This window comes from Molossus molossus, unplaced genomic scaffold, assembly GCF_014108415.1.
Source record: "Molossus molossus isolate mMolMol1 unplaced genomic scaffold, mMolMol1.p scaffold_m16_p_16, whole genome shotgun sequence".
In the NCBI taxonomy this organism is placed as follows: domain Eukaryota; kingdom Metazoa; phylum Chordata; class Mammalia; order Chiroptera; family Molossidae; genus Molossus; species Molossus molossus.
Window position 1 is genome coordinate 7,114,825 of NW_023425351.1, and position 10,213 is coordinate 7,125,037.

Here is a 10,213-nt window from a genome sequence, read left to right on the forward strand (position 1 = left end):
TTTACTTTAGGTTACCTTTTGGGTGAGAGCTAAGAGAGCATTTATTTACGAATAATGGATTGAGCAACGTCCCATGGACTACGGTCCCATTTTGATTCCTGATCAGGGCACATGCCCCAGTTTTGGGCTCGATCCCCAGTAGGGGGTGTGCAGGAGGCAGCCAATCGATGTTCCTCTCTCTCTCCCTTCCTCCCTCTCTCTAAAAAGTCAATAAAAACATATTTAAAAAATAAAGAAAATCAACAATATTTTACTGGATGAAGAAGGTGAAGGTATTAGCTAAAGAATACATATGTATACCCCGTGGACAGAGACAATAGTTTCGTGAAGACCCAGGGAGGGGAAGGGGGGATGGTGGAGGCAGGCAAAGGGGGAAAAAGGGGACACCTGCAATAATATCAGTATTAACAATGTTTAATAAAAAATTGAATTAAATAAATAATATCTTATTAAAAAATCAGGAAACTTTTTTTTTTTTTCAGGAAATAGCAGGGTGAACACTTTGTAAAGTAGATGATGGTCTGACCACTATACTGTACACCTGAAACTAATACAGAATAAATGCTGTTTATCTACTCTTTCTTACAACTACATGGCAGAATACAACTATCTCAAAATACAAATTTTGATTTAAAAATAATTCATGAAGTATAAACAAAATATGAAGGTAAACAGACATACGCCATTTTTTTCAGAAAGTACATTTTTCAAATACAACAAAATTTTATATCCAAAAATATAGTGTTAATATTTTTAATAGTTTTCTGTTGAACACATGCTAGAGCAACCTTTACTTTCTGTAGTTGACGGCTCCCTAAACGTCATCGGACCCTCACTCTGTTGGATGAGGACTGGCCGATGCTCAGAGAGAACCGTGCCACAGGAAAGTAGAATTCAGAGAGGCAGTGATGTGGGTCTCTGAGAGGAAGACATGCCCATGTGACTCCATTCCTGGTTCATTTCTGAAATGATTATCCACGGAGGACTTTCATTAGGTTTTCTTTTTGACATCACTTTATCTTATGGATCTTTGAAGAATGTGTATTCCTTAGGCATGTGTCTGACAATGAACAACAATGACAAAGGGAGGCACAACCTGGCTGCAGCGCGGAATCTGCAGAGACCGCCTAGGAGTCCCACAATGCCAACAATCTGGAGAAGTCTCAGCGCTTCCTGCAGAAAGTGCAAAAGCTACACCCACTGCCCTGGGCCTGTGGCTTTGGTTCGAGAGACTGATCACATGGAAAAGCTTGCTTATTCTATTTTTAAGATGATAATACTGGATATTGAGATCTAGAGCACGATTGGAAATAATTATGAAAAATAGAAGCGCATCTGGAAATAGCCCTAATTGCTCAAATCTGTCAGGTAGTAGTGATCAAAGCAGGCCTAACTGCACAAGGGGCAGCACATCTGGCAGTGGGGAATGTGGAAAAGGCCACCCCAAAGAGCACGGCATGGAGGTCAGCATAAACAAATGTAAAAGTTACCATGAAGTACTTGGAACTACCAAAGATGCTGATGAAGATTTGAAAAAGCTTTTAGAAGCTTGCCTTGGAGTTTCCTCCAGACAAAAACCATGCACCTGGAGCAACAGCTGTTTTAAACAGACTGGAAAAGCTTATGCTGTTTTAAGCAATCCAGAAAAATGAAAACAGTATGACCTCACAGGCAGTAAAGAACAATCATGTGTAACCGCATAGAAGCTTGATTTCTTTAACGTGTCCTTTCTCTTTTTTTTTCCCTTTTAATTCAAACTAGCCCCATCCAGCACCCTGACTCACCTGCCACCTTCCTTCTTGCTTGGCCACTCCGCTAGACATTAAGCTCTCAGGACAATGAGGTTCTGATCAGCATCAAACAATCTTAGGAACAAAGCCTCAGGTTTGTTCACCCCAAAGACAGATAACATCTAGACTTTAGATATGTTTTGACTCTGAACCCAGAAAAGTGGCAAAACAAGATGAAGTGACCCCATGGCTGACTGACATCAGGATCTGATGCACTGATTAGCTACCCCCTACACTAGGAGGGACCAATTAGTAGAGGCCATAATCCTGATCATGACCTTAACTCCCTTAGTCACCATGATTAATGATTTTTCCCCTATTTTACCTATTCTTTGGAAGTCACCAGGGAGTCAAGACTTAGAGCATAAGCTTACCTCACTCCCTAAACATAACTTATTTTTTTTGGCTGCAAGTGCCTCTTGGTGTCTTATAAGGCTCTGATGCACACAGGCGAACAGACCCATTTAACACAAGTAATCACTCAAGCAATAGTAGATTTAATATCTATAGAGCTTGTGAAGCTGATATAACACCAGAGGACATGTTTAGTATATTCTTTGAGGTGGATTTCCGTCAGGTAGTGTACACTTATTTTCAAACGAATGAGCTCATTATAGCTATCAACAGTAGCAGCAACAGAGTGGACATGAAAGAAAAGAAGAAAGAAGAGATGGAGGTTTCTCTGTGTTCATTCCTCTGACGCCCATGATAGCATTGATCCTCAAGTCATTACTAACCAATGGATGATCTCTAATTCTCCTTGTTCCTTATCTCCCAGATGTGGATCAGGGCACATTCTTAAAATGCAGACAAAAAAGTGGGTGCTGTTTAGTAAGTCAACAAGGACTTTAAAAATGAATATAAAATTAATGTTATTACAAAAGGTAATAGTGTGAAAAGAAGTGTGGAAAATAGTGTGGAACAAGGTTATGTGACTGATATTGAATAATTACTGAAAAGAAAGATGATGAAAAGAAAGATATTCAGTATACAGCAAAGTGTTCTGTGGTGATCATTCTGACGTAAGGGAAATGCTTCAGCATGGGCAGCTGTAAGAACTGAAGCCACTGACCAGTATTTATACAGGAGGATGACCCAAAATTTTATGTATATATTTTTGCTTACTCTATTATTTTTTTCTGTGTTTAGTTTTATCATGAGAGCTAAAGAAAATGCTTTGAGGTTAAAAACTAAACTGAATAAGTTGTTCCCTGAAATCTTTGACTCTTTATGACCTACTGACTTGTTTAAATAGTAAGAAACTGAAAACAAAAATGAACATTTTAGTTATACTTTTGCAAATCTTTTCACTTTAAAAACTTAATATGATTACTAACTTAAAATGTTTCAAGAGAGAGGATACTAAAATGGCGGAAGAGTGAATGGAAGCTACACAGACCATCTACCAGAATCAAACTGGAATTACAATGAAAATGAAGACAAATTGTCAGGAAACAGCAACAGAAAAGCAGCTTGGAGGACCACATAACCAGGGACACTGATTAAATCCCGGTAAGCTTGTGGAGATGCGAGAGGAGGCTGGGAGCCCACGATCAGAGGCTGCCTTAGCTGTGAGCAGTGGCCTTGGGTTAAAGTCCCAAGTGGCTCCACAGAGCAGAGCTGGGACAGTGGCTAAAATAGCCACATCCAGTCACCTTGGGCTCCAGCAGAGGGAGAGTGGACTAGATGGAACTGTGTGAGGACACTCAGATTTTGGAGGGCACTCAGAGCCTTTGCTGAGCTGTAGCCATGCAGGAAGGTGGTCATCTTACACTTCCCAGAGCTCTGGGGAGAGGCAGAGGCACCTCCCTTGGAGATTCAACCCCACCCAGTGGCCATTAAAATGCAAATTGTGACCCATTAACAACCAGCATCTGCCCCACCTTCAGGAAATCTCCTTCTGCTGCACCCCTGAGGGAGTTTCTCATTCAACTGAGAAGCCAAGGTTCTTCAAGTAACTACGTACTACTGATAGCCTCCAGGCAAAAAGCTAGAGAATAACTAGTTGTCCCACTCCCTGGGCTAGCAACTTCAACCAGGAAAGTAAGACTTGACAGTGGTGTTTAACGTGGGTCCTCCCTGGCTCATCCAAACCCAGGAGAGGGAGCCACAAACAGCAGAACACCAACACCCACAGGAAAAATTTGGCAGGCTCCAAAGTCCACTGTGATAGCCAAAATGGTGAAACACAGAAACAAATCCCAAATGAAAGAACAAAAGAACTCTACTGAAGATGAGACAAATGAAGTGCAGTTAGCAAGTTATCAGAACTAGAATTCAGAGCCATGATCTTGAGGAAGCTCAACAGCATATGCAAGGACATCAGCACCATGAATAAAGACATAGAAATATTGAAAATCAACCAGTTAGAAATTAAAAACCACCAAGAATAAATCAAGAATGACATATCAGAAATAAAGAACACATTGGAAGGTCTAAATAGCAGAATAGAGGAAGCTGAAGACTGGATTAGTGAATTAGAAGACAGGGTAGAAAAAATCAACCAATCAGAAAATCAAAAGGAAAAAAATACTTAAAAAATAGGAAGACAGCTTAAGAGAACTGAGGGACAACTGGAAATATAATAACATTCACATCATAGGAGTCCCTGAAGAAGAAGACAAAAATGAGCAAGGGTTAGAGAATATATTTGAAGAAAAAGTGACAGAAAACTTCCCTAATTTGGTGAAAGAAGAAGGAATTCAAGTTCAAGAAGCACAGAGAGTCCCAAGTAAGAAGAACCCAAACAGGCCCACACCAAGACACATAGTAATCAAAGTCCCAAAAATTAAAGACTAAGAGAGAATCATAAAGGCAGCAAGAGAGAAGCAACAGGTTACCTACGAAGGAAACCCAATAAGGCTCTCAGCTGACTTCTCAAGAGAAACACTGCAGGCCAGAAGGGAATGGCATGAGGTAATCAAGTTCATGAAAAACAAGGATCTGAATCCAAGACTACTCTACCCCGCAAGGCTATCGTTCAAAATAGAAGGTCAAATATAGAGCTTCCCTGACAAAAAAAAAAAAGGCTAAGGGAATATATTAGCACCAAACCAGCACTGCAAGATATGCTAAAAGACTGCTGTAATTAGCAGGAGAAATAGGAAGAAAAATATAATCACACTAAACAAAAATGGCGATAAGTAAATACATATCAATAATCACCTTAAATGTAAATGGATTGAATGCTCTGATAAAAAGACACAGAGTAGCTGATTGGATAAGAAAGCATGACTCATCTACATGTTGTTTACAAGAGACCCACCTCACAACAAAAGACTCATATAGGTTGAAAGTGAAGGGATGGAAAAAAATCTTCCAAGAAAACGGAAAGGAAAAAAAAAGCTGGGGTAGTAATACTTATATCTGATCAAATAAATTTCAAAATGTAGACCATACCTAGAGACAGAGAAGGCCACTGCATAATATTGAAAGGATCTATCCAACAGGAAGATATAACCTGGATAAACATATGTGCACCCAATATAGGAGCACCAAAATATATTAAAAATCTTCTGGAAGACTACAAAGGAAAAATCAATAAAAATACAATCATAGCAGGGGACTTCAACACCCTGCTGACATCACTGAATAGATCCTCTACACAAAAAATTAGCAAGGAAAGAGAGACTCTAAATGAAGCGCTAGACCAAATAGATTTAATAAATAACTACAGAGAATTACACCCCAAAACTACAGAATTCACATTCTTCTCAGGTGCACATGGGACAGTCTCAAAGATAGACCACATATTAGGATGCAAACTAAATCTTGACAAGTTCAAGAAGATTGAAATCATATCAAGCATCTTCTCAGATCACAATGGAATGAAGCTAGAAATCAATTGCAACAAGAACATGCAAAGACACTCGAACACATGGAAGCTAAATAGCATGTTATTAAACAATGAATGGGTCACCGAGGAGATCAAGGAAGAAATTAAAAATTCCCTGGAATCCAATGAAAAAGAGCACACAACAACACAAAACGAATGGGATACAGCGAAAGCAGTTCTGAGAGGGAAGTTCATAGCACTACAGGCCTAAATCAAGAGGCAAGAAAAATCTCTAATACACTCCTTAAGCTCACAAGTTAAACAACTAGAAAGCAAACAAAAAGAAAACCTCAGAGCAAGTAGAAGGAAGGAAAAAGTAAAGATCAGAGCAGAAATAAATGACATGGAGACCAAAGAAACAATTCAAAGGAGCAATGAAACGAAGAGCTGGTTTTTTTAAAAGATAAACAAGAATGATGGACCCTTAGCTAGACTCACCAAGAAACAGAGAGAGAACCCAAATACACAAAATCAGAAATGAAACAGAATAAGTAACAACTGATACCACAGAAATACAGAAGATCGTTAACAACTACTATGAACAATTACATAGCAACAAATTCAACAATCTAAGCAAAATCAACAAATTTCTAGAAACACATAGTCTCCCAAAACTGGACCGGAAAGAGAGAGAAAACTTGAACAGACCAATATCAACAGAAGAAACTGAAGATGTAATCAAGACTCTCCCAGCAAACAAAAGCCCAGTCTGGGATGGCTTCACTGGGGAGTTTTACCGAACATTCAAAAAATAACTAACACCCATTCTCCTCAAACTATTTCAAAAAATTCAAGAAGAAGGAAGACTTCCAAACTTGTTTTATGAGGCAAGCATAATACTAATTCAAAAACCAGAAAAAGACATTACAAAGAAAGAAAACTACAGGCCAATATACCTGATGAACATAGATGCCAAAATCCTGAACAAAATACTAGCAAATTGAATCCAGAAATACATCAAAAAAATTATTCACAATGACCAAGTGGGATTCATCCCAGGGATGCAAGGCTGGTACAATATTCAGAAATCAATAAATGTGATACACCACATAAACAAAATGAAGAATAAAAACCACACGATCATATCAATAGATGCCAAAAAACCTTCAACAAAATCCAGCATCCATTTCTGGTTAAAATGTTCAGCAATGTGGAGATAGAAGCATCTAGACATAATAACGGCCATATATGAAAAACTTACAGCCGATATCATACTCAATGGGCAGAAACTAAAAGCATTTTTCTTAAGAAGAGAAACAAAACAAGGATTGCCCCCCTTTCGACACTCCTATTTAACATAGTACTGGAAGTCTTAGCCACAGTAATCAGACAGGAAGAAAAAATAAAAGGGATTCAAATTGGAAAGGAGGAAGTGAAACTGTCATTATTTGGAGATGACATGATACTATATGTAGAAAACACCAAAGACTCCATTGAAAATTTACTAGACTTAATAAATGAAATGGGCACAGTAGCAGGATACAAAATTAATGTCAAGAACCGACTGCTTTCTTATACACCAATGATGAACTCACAGAAAAAGAAACTAAGAAAGAATCTCATTTACCACCGTGGCAAAAAAAATTAAGATACCAGGGAATAAACTTAACCAAAGAAATCAAGGACCTATTCACAGAAAAATACAGGTCATTGAAAAAAAAGAAATAGAGGAAGATATGAAAAAGTGGAAGCACACACCTTCTTCATGGATTGGAAGAATTAACATCATCAAAATGTCCATACTATCCAAAGCAATCTAAAGATTCAATGCAATCCCAATCATAATACCAATGACATACTTCACAGAACTAGAACAAATACTTCAAAAGGTCATATGGACCCAAAAACCTTGAATAGCCATAGCAATCTTGAAAAAGAACAACAAAGTAGAGGGATCACATTACCAGATTTCAGGTTATACTACAAAGCATCTGTAATCAAAACGGCCGGGTACTGGCACAAAAACAGGCATATAGACCAGTGGAACAGAACAGAGAACCCAGAAGTGGACCCACGGCAATATGCTCAATTAATATTTGACAAAAGTGGCAAGAGCACACAGTGGAGTAAGGACAGCCTCTTTAATAAATGGTGTTGGGTAAATTGGACAGCTACATGAAGAAAAATGAAACTAGACCATCAACTTACACCCTACTCAAAAATAAACTCAAAATGGATAAAAGACTTAAATGTGACTCATGAATCCATAAAAATCCTAGATGAAACTGTAGTCAACAAAACTGCAGACATCATACACAGCAGAATTTTCCCTGATACATCAGCTAAGGCAACAGAAACAAAGGAGAAAATTAACACATGGGACTACATCAAACTCAAAAGCTTCTGCACAGCAAAAGAAACCAGCATCAAAATGGAAAGGCAACCCACTGTGTGGGAGAGCATAATTGCCAATGATATATCAGATAAGTGGTTAATTTCTAATATATATAGAGTGCTCAAACAACTCAACAAAAGGAAGACAAAGAACCCAATTAAAAAATGGGCAGAGGAACTAAATAGACACCTCTCCAAACAGGACATACAAATGGCTAAGAGACATATGAAAAAATGCTCAACATCACTAATCATCAGAGACATGCAAATTAAAACAAGGTATTTCTCACACCTGTCAGAATGGCCACCATCAACAAATCATCAAACAACAAGTGTTGGCGAGGGTGTGGAAAAGAGGGGACTCTAGTACAATGCTGGTGGGAATGCAGACTGTTGCAGCCACTATGGAAAACAATATGGTGTTACCTCAAATAATTAAAAATTGAACATCCATTTGACCCAGTGATCCCACTTCTAGGAATATACCCTAAGAAGCCTGAAACACCAATCAGAAAGAATATATGTACCCCCAAGTTCGTAGCAGCACTATTTACAATAGCTAAGATCTGGAAACAGCACAAATGTCCATCAGTAGACAAATGGATAACAAAGCTGTGGTACATATACACCATGGAGTACTATGCAGCTGTAAGAAAGAAAGATCTCTTATCCTTTGAGACGACATGGAAGGACATGAAAGTGTCATCATAAGCGAAACAAGCCAAACAGAGAAATACAAGTATCATATGATCTCACTTATTTGTGGAATATAATGAACATAACAGTGTGAGGAATGGGGTAGTCCCAGAGATGTGGAAGTGGGGTACAGACTGACAATCACCTGAAGAGGGGGTGGTGTGGGAGAGATAAACCACAGAACTTATATGCATGTATGCATGAACAGTGGACATGGACAACAAAGCTGGGGAGAGGGCGGGGAAAAAGAGGGTGGGGATATCAGTGGGAGAAAAAGGAGAAACATCTGTAACAATAATTAATTAATTAATTAATTAAAATATAAAATGAAAAGCTAAATAAAAAAATGTCTCAAGGAACAATATTACACCTATAGCAGTTAACAGTTTTAGTGATTCTCCATTTCTTTTCTTGTCCTGTAACTATTTATGGAATGATTATTTTGTATACATGCAAGTTTTTGCCTTTTTATTTAAAATCTTTCAGTGTTTAACTCCATGAGACACTTTAGTTTAAATTGATGAAATTAATGTTCTGACAGAATTATTAAAAGTAGTAATAATAATAAAGTTGGGTTCTTTAAAAATAAGTCCCAATGTGGTTAAAGGACTCTCCTTGCCTTTATAGATTTGACTTTTGATTTCAGGCAAAGTAACATGTGGAAAATAGTTAAGTATCCAGTCATGTGCTGCATAGTGACATTTCAGTTAGCAAGTTACCACATATATGATATTGGTCCCATAACATTATAATGGAGCTGAAAAATTCTAATCCCCTAGTGACAGCATAATTAGTAGTGCATAGTGTGATGCATTACTATTGTGTTTGTGGTCATGCTGCTTCAAACAAAACTACCGAGTTGCCAGTTATACAAAAGTACAGCATGTACAATTATGCACAGTACATAGTACCTGATAATGATAATAAACAACTGTGTTACTGGTTTATGTATTTACAAGGTTATACTTTATATCATTATTTTAGATGTACTCTTTCTAGTTATTTTTTAAAAAAAGATGTTTTCTGTAAAACAGTATGCTGTATGTGCTGGCAGCAACCTCATACAGCTTGTGTTTCCCAAATCTCTTGATTGCATAATTTTCTCTGTGTTTGATTTAATCTTGTGGTGTTTTGTAATGTTAGTGTAGCCTAAGTGTACAGTGTCTACGTACAAAGTCTACGGTAGGGTACAGTAATGTTCTACAAGTTCAAGAAGACTGAAATCATATTAAGCACCTTCTCAGATCACAATGGCATGAAAACAGAAATCAGTTACAACAAAAACACATGGAGGTTAAATAGCATGTTATTAAACAATGAATGAGTTACCAAAAAGATCAAGGAAGAAATTAAAAACTTCCTGGAAACCAATGAAAATGAACACACAACAAAAAAAAGTATGGGATGCAGCAAAAGGAGTCCTGAGAGGGAAGTTCATAGCACTACAAGCCTACCTCAAGACACAAGAATAAATTTTGACTTTCTAACCTCACAACTTAAAAATGTACCCCCCCAAAAAACATGCAGAGCAAGTAAAAGGAAAGAAAAAGTAAAGGTC

General features: G+C 37.7%; 1 pseudogene; it reads left to right on the plus strand.

Moving 5' to 3' along the window:
* Positions 1-1,316: 1,316 nt before the first annotated feature.
* Positions 1,317-2,758, plus strand: LOC118631876 (annotated as a pseudogene).
* Positions 2,759-10,213: the final 7,455 nt, after the last annotated feature.